The sequence below is a fragment of the Helicoverpa zea genome, chromosome 13 (assembly GCF_022581195.2).
Source record: "Helicoverpa zea isolate HzStark_Cry1AcR chromosome 13, ilHelZeax1.1, whole genome shotgun sequence".
NCBI classification, from domain to species: Eukaryota; Metazoa; Arthropoda; class Insecta; order Lepidoptera; family Noctuidae; genus Helicoverpa; species Helicoverpa zea.
The window spans coordinates 2,263,931-2,272,980 of NC_061464.1; the positions used below are offsets into that span (position 1 = coordinate 2,263,931).

Sequence of the window (9,050 nt, forward strand, 5' to 3'; positions counted from 1 at the left end):
CCTGGACGCCAACAGCGATTAAAATCCTGCCAGGAAGTCCATCCTTATAGTGGTGGAACCATCATGGTATGGGCGGGTATTTGGATCGGCGGAAGAACTGAGTTGATTTGGATCAGAAGCAACCTCAACGCTCAAATTTATGCTGAGACGATTGTATCAGACGTCATCGTTCCTCTACAAGTGCAAATCGGTCCCTTATTTCAGTTAATGCATGATAATGCACGACCGCACACCGCAAGAGTTGTAAGACAGACTCTCGCGGCAGCTAACATCAATGTCCTGCCCTGGCCTGCTCAGTCGCCAGACTTGAACCCGATTGAGCATGCATGGGATATGCTACAGAGAAGAGCTCTGCCGAATATGGAGGGTATCCAGTCGCAAGAAGACCTTTTTTTGTTGTTGCAACGAACATGGGCGGCCATTCCACATCGTGATTTGGATGAACTCATTTTGAGTATGCCAAACCGATGTTCTTGTGTTGTTAGTGTTCGCGGTAGAAACACGGATTATTAATTGTTTAAGTTACCCAATAAACTTTTAAAGAAAACTGTTATTTCAGTCTTTTTTTTCGAACTTTTGTGTTAGTGTTTCAAATGTCAAAAATCCCTTTATTAGGAAAATGGCAAATTTCTTTATTAGTGCAAAGGTGACTTGGTTTATCGTTACTGTGACAAACGAAAACACTTTATTTGATGAATCCTTAAAGAAAATTTTAATTAATATCAATCAGGAGAAAAGTTATTGCAAAAATATATGTTGATCCCTAGACACTTTTGATGTGTGTATTTCAATGGGCCGTAGTAGTCGAGTGTATTACACATATATTTTATTGAAAGTGGCAGAGATTAATTCGCAAAACTGTATTTCAGATTATTTGCATAATTGGGATAAGAACTGTTGGAAGCTGTGCTCATGTGATGACAATAGTCTGGTATCTTGGATGTTCTCGGCATCAAATTAATATATCTCCACCTGCGCAGTTTCTCGACAGTATTTTGATAAGAGAAGACGTTGAAAATGAAGACAATCAAATCAATAAATAAGGACTATTTAAAAACCTAAGTTTTATTCATAACAAAACCCGTACATTGGCGTGTAATTATAGCTTGATATTCTGATATTAATATATATTGATATTTTTAAATTGCATAATGTTGAAAGGCTTTTTTTCCGCTTCCGATCTCGATTCCCCGTCAATAAAAGAAATTCTCTTATGTATTTGAACAATGGGTCGGTGGGTCGTCTTATAGTATAGTAATGAGTTATAGTATTACTCATTATCTTCGGCTGATTATAAGCTCTTGTGTAATATGCTGAAACATGCACTTCTTGTTGTTCGAGGTCTTAGTAAAATATTGTCAAACACCGCCAAGTCCATCACAGTTCATTTCAAAACCGCAAAGTCCAAACTAGCCAATGGCGAGCCGCCATTTTGGTGATGCGATATACCGAATAGTTATGGCGGCCAGCTTAGTTTATGTTGTGTTTGTCTCGTAAAAAAGTTTAAGTATTTATTACATACTGTTTTATTTTCGAAGTTAAAGTGCCATGCCACGAAGATGGCTAAAGCTCGGAAACGGCAGAGAAATACAGATCAATGGAAGAGAAACCTGCAGAAATTAGAGAGGTAGGTAGATACTAGTATGAGTAGTTTTGATCAATGATTTCAAAATATTTAACTTTTCTAAGTTGAAATCGTTGTTTTTTTTTAATTTGAATTTTGGTACTTACACGTATATTCGAAATGTCCACATGTATTAATTTGAGCCTATCCCCAAGTTTTGAGGAGATTTTTATGTTCGTAACGGATGGGAATTGGTTCATGTGCAACTTTCTTTGAGCGATTTGAATGCCTTTCATACTCGTTACTATGAGAATAAAGATAAAAAATCACAGGATGCTTTTATACTAAAACACATTAAAGGTTCATATACTTCTAGACGCCTGAAAGGGTAATCGCAAATGGAAGGAGTTAACCACAAAATATTACGTTTACAGCCGTTGATTAGAGTTTGACAAAAAACATTCATTAATTATACTTGATATAAAAAGGTACCGAGTTGAAAGGATGTCAAAAAAAAATTTGAAAGAAGGACTGATGCCAGAAGAAAAACGAGGAGGAGACCGTAAATCTCACCAATTAAATATTGGAAAGAAAACTGCAATAATTGAATTCATCAAAAAATTTAAATGTTCTGGGCCTCATTACTCTCGAGGTAGTAGCGCAAGGCGTTACCTAGCTACTGAATTGAGTATCAACAAGTTATTTACATTTTACAATGACCAAGCAGAAGAGCAGCTAAAAGTTAAAAGAAGTTACTTCAGGACTGTTTTCAACACTAATTTTGATTGGGATTCGGGACGCCTTGGACAGACGTATGCTCAGTTTGCTTACAATATACAGAGGAAATCAACTAGATAATGAGAGATTAAAAATGACTTAATTATCCAACAGTGTGTCCATAAAAAACGTGCTAAAGCATTTTTTATTCATTTAAAAGATGAATCCCCAAATGTTTACATATTTTTATTTGACTGTCAAAAGAACATGCCACTCCCTAAAATTCCCGATCAAAGCACATACACTCTTTTTCAAAAAAAAACCGAAAGTTCGGAAGAAACTATTTCCACGACCTAAACCAGATCTAGGTGATGGATCTCTGCCAAAGCCAGCGAAATTATCGACAACATCAACACCACTAACCAATGATCCGCTATGGCTAGACAGCCCAGAATACGGGGATAATAACGATGGCAACGCACCCCAAACAAATGGCTTGGGACCAACCCCCGTTGTGGATGAAGACCAGGCTGGACCGTGCCAGGCAGGACCAGGCACAGATACAACGCTGTTGGAGAAACCCGACACCTTCATCGCGAACAGTAACTCTTGACTTGACCAGTCTAGCTATTCCCCCAGACCGAATGCAATTAAGTTCTCTCGATCAGACTCCGCCAGCGCAGGTTCAAGACTCTCCAAGACGCCGAGGCGGAAACTAGCCCATGATCCTAAGAGATCTTGAGCGAGTAGGTAAATTACAAGCCTTACTTAACATTCAGGCGGCATTCAAGTCTACAAAATAGAAATGAATGCCTATACTGCTGTCATTAATTGCGATTACAGTTTTGGACATTATGCATACATTTAACATTGTTGCATCAGACATATTAGATTTCTTTAATTTTGCGAATCCAATAGATACCTATATAAATCCTTTTCATTTCCTTTATTTTTTTCTAAGATTGCATTCTGAAACCGTCGCAATGCCAACGTTGAAAGTTGAAAGAGTTTTCTCTTTGATAAACGCCCAGTGGAAAAAGGAACGCAGTAGACAGCAAACAGATATAATTGCTAAGATGATGTTCTTATTATGCAATTAAAAATTAACATGTAAAGAATTTTACGATATAATTTCTAAGGAAAACGAAATTCTTGACAAAGTAGGTGCAAGTGCCAAATATAACTAGTTTTTGTTATTTTTTAAATTGTTCTATAAATACCCACTACAAAGTCAATTCTTACTTAGCCGTAAAATTAAACATATGTATACATACATTACATATCTGACAGACTCCATCTTCGATTTCATCATCACTTTACATCACGTACAAATACTTTTTTCAACAGCCCACCTGTAAAAAAATTATGTTTGGCAATAATAAAAACATGTCCGGCTTTTAGGGCAAAATATAGAGCCGGGCAAAACAGTGAACAGACCACACACTCCGGATTCGGATGAATACGGAGATAATAACGATGGCAACGCACCCCAAACAAATGGCTTGGGACCAACCCCCGCTGTGGATTAAGACCAGGCTGGACCGTGCCAGGCAGGACCAGGCACAGATACAACACTGTTGGAGAAACCCGACACCTTCATCGCGAACAGTAACTCTTGACTTGACCAGTCTAGCTATTCCCCCAGACCGAATGCAATTAAGTTCTCTCGACCAGACTCCGCCAGCGCAGGTTCAAGACTCTCCAAGACACCGAGGCGGTAACTAGCCCATGGTCTTACGAGATCTTGAGCGAGTAAATTACAAGCCTTACTTAACATTCAGGCGACGCTCCAAGACGCCGAGGCGGAAACTAGCCCATGATCCTAAGAGATCTTGAGCGAGTCAATTACAAGTCTTACTTAACATTCAGGCGACGCTCCAAGACGCCGAGGCGGAAACTAGCCCATGATCCTAAGAGATCTTGAGCGAGTAGGTCAATTACAAGCCTTACTTAACATTCAGGCGGCATTCAAGTCTACAAAATAGAAATGAATGCCTATACTGCTGTCATTAATTGCGATTACAGTTTCATTACAGTTTCATTTTCAAAGAAAAAGGAACGCAGTAGACGGCAAACAGACATAATTGCTAAGATGATGTTCTTATTATGCAATTAAAAATGAACATGTAAAGAATTTTACGACATGATTTCTAAGGAATACGAAATTCTCGACTAAGTAGGTGCAAGTACCAAATAAAAAAGTTTTTTTTTTTTTTTCATTTTAAATTGTTCTATAAATACCCACTATAAAGTCAATTCTTACCTAGCCGTAAAATTTATATTCTCTTTTTATTCCTTTCCAGAAGAATGGCTATTTTCATTTGTTTTATTATATTTTTTAGTTTATACTATTAAGAATGCCAAAAGAGAGCTATATTCGTGTTACTTAATAAACATTTCAAATTGGTAAACGAGTTTTATTATTATAAATATTTTGTCCATCTTTTAATAAATATCGAATATGCATATATGACAGACTCCATCTTCGATTTCATCATCACTTTACATCACGTATAAATACTTTTTTCAAGAGCCCAGCTGTAAAAACATTATGTTTGGCAATAATAAAAACATGTCCGGCTTTTAGGGCAAAACAGTGAACAGACCACACACTCCGGATTCGGATGAATACGGAGATAATAACGATGGCAACGCACCCCAAACAAATGGCTTGGGACCAACCCCCGTTGTGGATGAAGACCAGGCTGGACCGTGCCAGGCAGGACCAGGCACAGATACAACGCTGTTGGAGAAACCCGACACCTTCATCGCGAACAGTAACTCTTGACTTGACCAGTCTAGCTATTCCCCCAGACCGAATGCAAATAAGTTCTCTCGACCAGACTCCGCCAGCGCAGGTTCAAGACTCTCCAAGACGCCGAGGCGGAAACTAGCCCATGGTCTTACGAGATCTTGAGCGAGTAAATTACAAGCCTAACTTAACATTCAGGCGACGCTCCAAGACGCCGAGGCGGAAACTAGCCCATGATCTTAAGAGATCTTGAGCGAGTAAATTACAAGCCTTAAGTAAAAATAAAGTAGTCTGAAGTAAAAATATTTTATTTTCAGGAAAATACTGATGATGCTCAAAATAAAGAAAATACTGACAATACTCAACCTAGTCCCCAATGTGGGAACCCTATCCATACAAACCCAGAACCAAGTCTATCAGAACCGCGAAAGAAAAGAAGTAAAATTTCACAGCTGTCTACAATAGTCAGTAGCATGAAAGATTTGCAATACGATTTATCCAAATCAGAAACAGTGGAAGATGAATTCGACATTTTCGGGAAACACATTGCGAAGCAATTAAGAACCCTTTCTACACCCTTTCTTGAACAGGCTATCCTAGGCCAAGAAGAAATACAGAGTGTGATAACAAAATGTCGACTACACGATTTGAGATACGGAAATATGACAGTGAATTCTGCAAACACACATGCCAGTGACAATTCGTCAAGACCAAATAACAATTATGCGTCAAGACCAAGCACGAGTAGTAGTACTTATATGCCATTGAATAGTCCAGCGTCTGTAGATACACAAACCACCGAGGACTCGTTAAATATAGTAAGCGATGACCCAGAATATATTAATATAATTATGAATGCTTTCAATAATGCTTAATTGTATTAGATATGATACTTAATAAAAAAGATATTACCTTGATGTGGTCTTTTAATGCCCTTTTAATTTCTTGACAGACTTCTGGTATAATTTTTGAAATAGTTGGTTTTGGCAATCGAAACATACGACTAAGGCAACTATCTCCAGTACTTAAAAAAGAAAGAGTGACTTCTAATTTTAATTTTGCGGGTATAGCATCTCTGAACAACGTATTCTTACGCTGGATATTAATCGAAACTAATGATAACAGTTCTTCAAAGTTTTCTGCTGTCATTCTCAGTGCCAGTCTATATTCATTGGGATCTTCCACCTTCAGTTGTTGCAAAAGTAATACTGACCCTCCTTTTTGATCTCTTTCGCTGATCCAATTTCTCACCCAAATCCGTTCCTTTTTTTTTACTTCCTTATCAACCTAATTAATAACTTCTTGTAGCAAGAGTGATTGGGCACGTTTGAAACATTTTCGGAACTGATCTCTTCTTGAAATCATTGTCACTATAGTGTTCACACTTCAACGGCTTCTAAATAACTGGAATAGTGTAGACGTACAGATCCAGTCCAGCACTGTACTGGAAATCTCGCTAGATCACTGGACTGGAATAATGTAAACCGGGCATTAACTAGGCTTGGACGAAATATATACAGGCTGAAGAAAGTATGGAAGATTTGAAAAAAGATGAAAATGTACCTCGTTATTTCTTTCCCTATTGCAGATTCCTATAGAACATGCCAAGAATTTTATATGGAATTGACGTCAGATTTGATTTAGGACATCCTTTATTTTCTATTTTACTCATCGTTGTAAAACCATCTACAGCTCAACAGTTTGAAATTAAATCACTGGTGCCTCTGCTGAAGCGATTTCTTGTGCTTTATAAAGTGACAGCACAAAAATGTGAAGATGAATGGCGAGCTCACGCAATGCTCGATTTTTGAACCTAAACGTGGGCTTGAAGCCTGCACAGGTTGTCCTCTTCGGTAGACCGTAGCGTGTATGGCCGGCATCGTATTTAACCCTAGATCACTAACCTTCGTCAAAACGACGACGAGGATTTAAAAAAAGTGGTATAATTTTTGAGTGCGTCGTCGCACGCATTTCAAATTCCAGCTAATCTCAGTCGAACCAACGCTCGCGCGGCACACGGGTGTATTTTTTGTGTAGTGGCCCTGTGCTCGCCGTTCCAGCCACCATGAGTCGTCGAATCGACGAAGGTTAGTATTAACGCAGCAACATTATTATCCAGGATTTTTTTTTTTTTTTTTAATTTTTTCGAGTATAATTATTTATTTTTCTTATATTAGTGTTTTGTAAACTTTGTACTTAATTTGCCTACATTGAAATAAGTACCCACACTATTTTTATTTGAATATATTTTTATTATAGATACGATTCGTCACCTGTTATGTGATAATAAAAGTGTCGAAGAAACTTCTACTTGTACACATGAGCCTGATCAAAGAGAAGATGCCGATAACCTTCCTATCGCTAAAAAAAGAAAAAAATTGTGCAATTTGTACCCTCCGCAAGACGAAGAATGACAAAGAGTTGTTGCACTAAGTGCAACAAAATCCTTGTGTGGCGAACACCAACTTGACATTTGTCACAAATGTATTAATTGATAGTTTTTTTATAAAATGTTGTTTTCTTTTGTTGATTTTATTTCTTAATTCTAATATTTTAATGTTTTTTTGAGTCTTTGTTTTGTTAGTTATAAAGATTTTTAGCATTTAAAAAACAAAAATGTTGATATGAGTAACATTTTCGGGTCTCAATTAAAAGACTGTCAAAGTAATTAAAATGTGATTTTAGTGAATAAAAACCTGATAACTATGTTAACAAATCATTATTGTAATAAATAAATAAAACACAAAAATATTTTATTTCATTAAACCTAACCAGCTCCCCCTTTTACATGGCGTAGCCGAAACGTCGAAGGTTAGTAATAAGCGTTGTAAAATAAGGTTAGTAATCTAGGGTTAAAGTGTTCTTTTTGCCACATATGTACATAACAGTGGACATTACAGAATCCTGAAAAATACGATTTCGATCTTGCATATGCAGCCAGCATACGACGCTGGACGGAATCGAGTATTTTTATGTTTATACTTTGAAAGTATTTATCCCTAATTTTATATAATTTCAATTTTTAAATCTATTTCAGAAAACTTTCATAAAAGATTCTGGTGCACCTGGGTGTTTATTAAGGCGGCCAGTGGCATCACCCTTAAAATGTAAGACAACTTACACTTAAAGTTTTTTAAAATATCGGTCGTGGTGGAATGATGAATATAAAGCGGTATTTATTAAGTTGGAAAAGAAATTTTGGAGCTACTCCTATATCAGTAGCGAGAGACAGAGTGAGAAACTCCACTGTACAAAAGAAAAGGAAAGAATCCTTGAAGAGTCTAATAGACATAAAAATTAAGACAGGCACAAGGAGAAGTACATGATCAACTCATGAAACACAACGAGGCACGACACCAAAAAGAACTTCAACTATTAGGCACAGCACAGAAAATTGGTTTAAGGCGCTGACAACAGCCAAATTGGCTTGTCTCAAACAATTTTTTACTTTTCTACTTATTAAGTTTTTAATTTATATTATGGTTTGACACTTCCTTGTGTGTATATCTCAGAAGTATGTTTGTATGTCATAAAGTTCACAGGCGATGACATGACATACTCGTCTGTAAAATGGTGCCACAATGTCGACGACAATGCGGAGCTATTCGGGTGGACACCACAGTAAAAGCTTGTATCGCTCGTCGATGTTTGTGCGGGTCGTCAGAACTTTGGCTGAAGACGGTGAAGGCGTTACGAAAATACGAAAAACTAAAAACGGGGATAGTCAAAGAATGTCCTGAGTCAGTTAATTGCAAACAAATGTATGAATTTATTTAACCCACAGTCAAACTATTGCAACGGTTTTGTGGGGCTTATTAGATGATTACTTTGAGAAGATGCCATTATGAGAAGAGGTGGAATGGCATAAAGGAACAGGTGAAAACCTGGGAAGAATTTGTTTCAAAAGTTCGCCACGCCTTTGCCCACAAGAGACCTGGGTACCAATTATTTCAGAACGTGGTGAACATAAAGCAAGGTAAAGATATACTCACAGAGGTGTTTGTTGCAAAGATTATA

The 9,050-nt window shown here is 37.3% G+C and overlaps 1 long non-coding RNA gene across 1 annotated transcript; it reads left to right on the plus strand.

Moving 5' to 3' along the window:
* The first annotated feature begins 6,924 nt into the window (after nucleotides 1–6,924).
* On the plus strand, nucleotides 6,925–7,782 carry LOC124635840. The gene is made up of 2 exons (XR_006985069.1): nucleotides 6,925–7,120; nucleotides 7,293–7,782. It is a non-coding gene; the product is annotated as an uncharacterized LOC124635840 (long non-coding RNA).
* The last annotated feature ends 1,268 nt before the right edge of the window (nucleotides 7,783–9,050 follow it).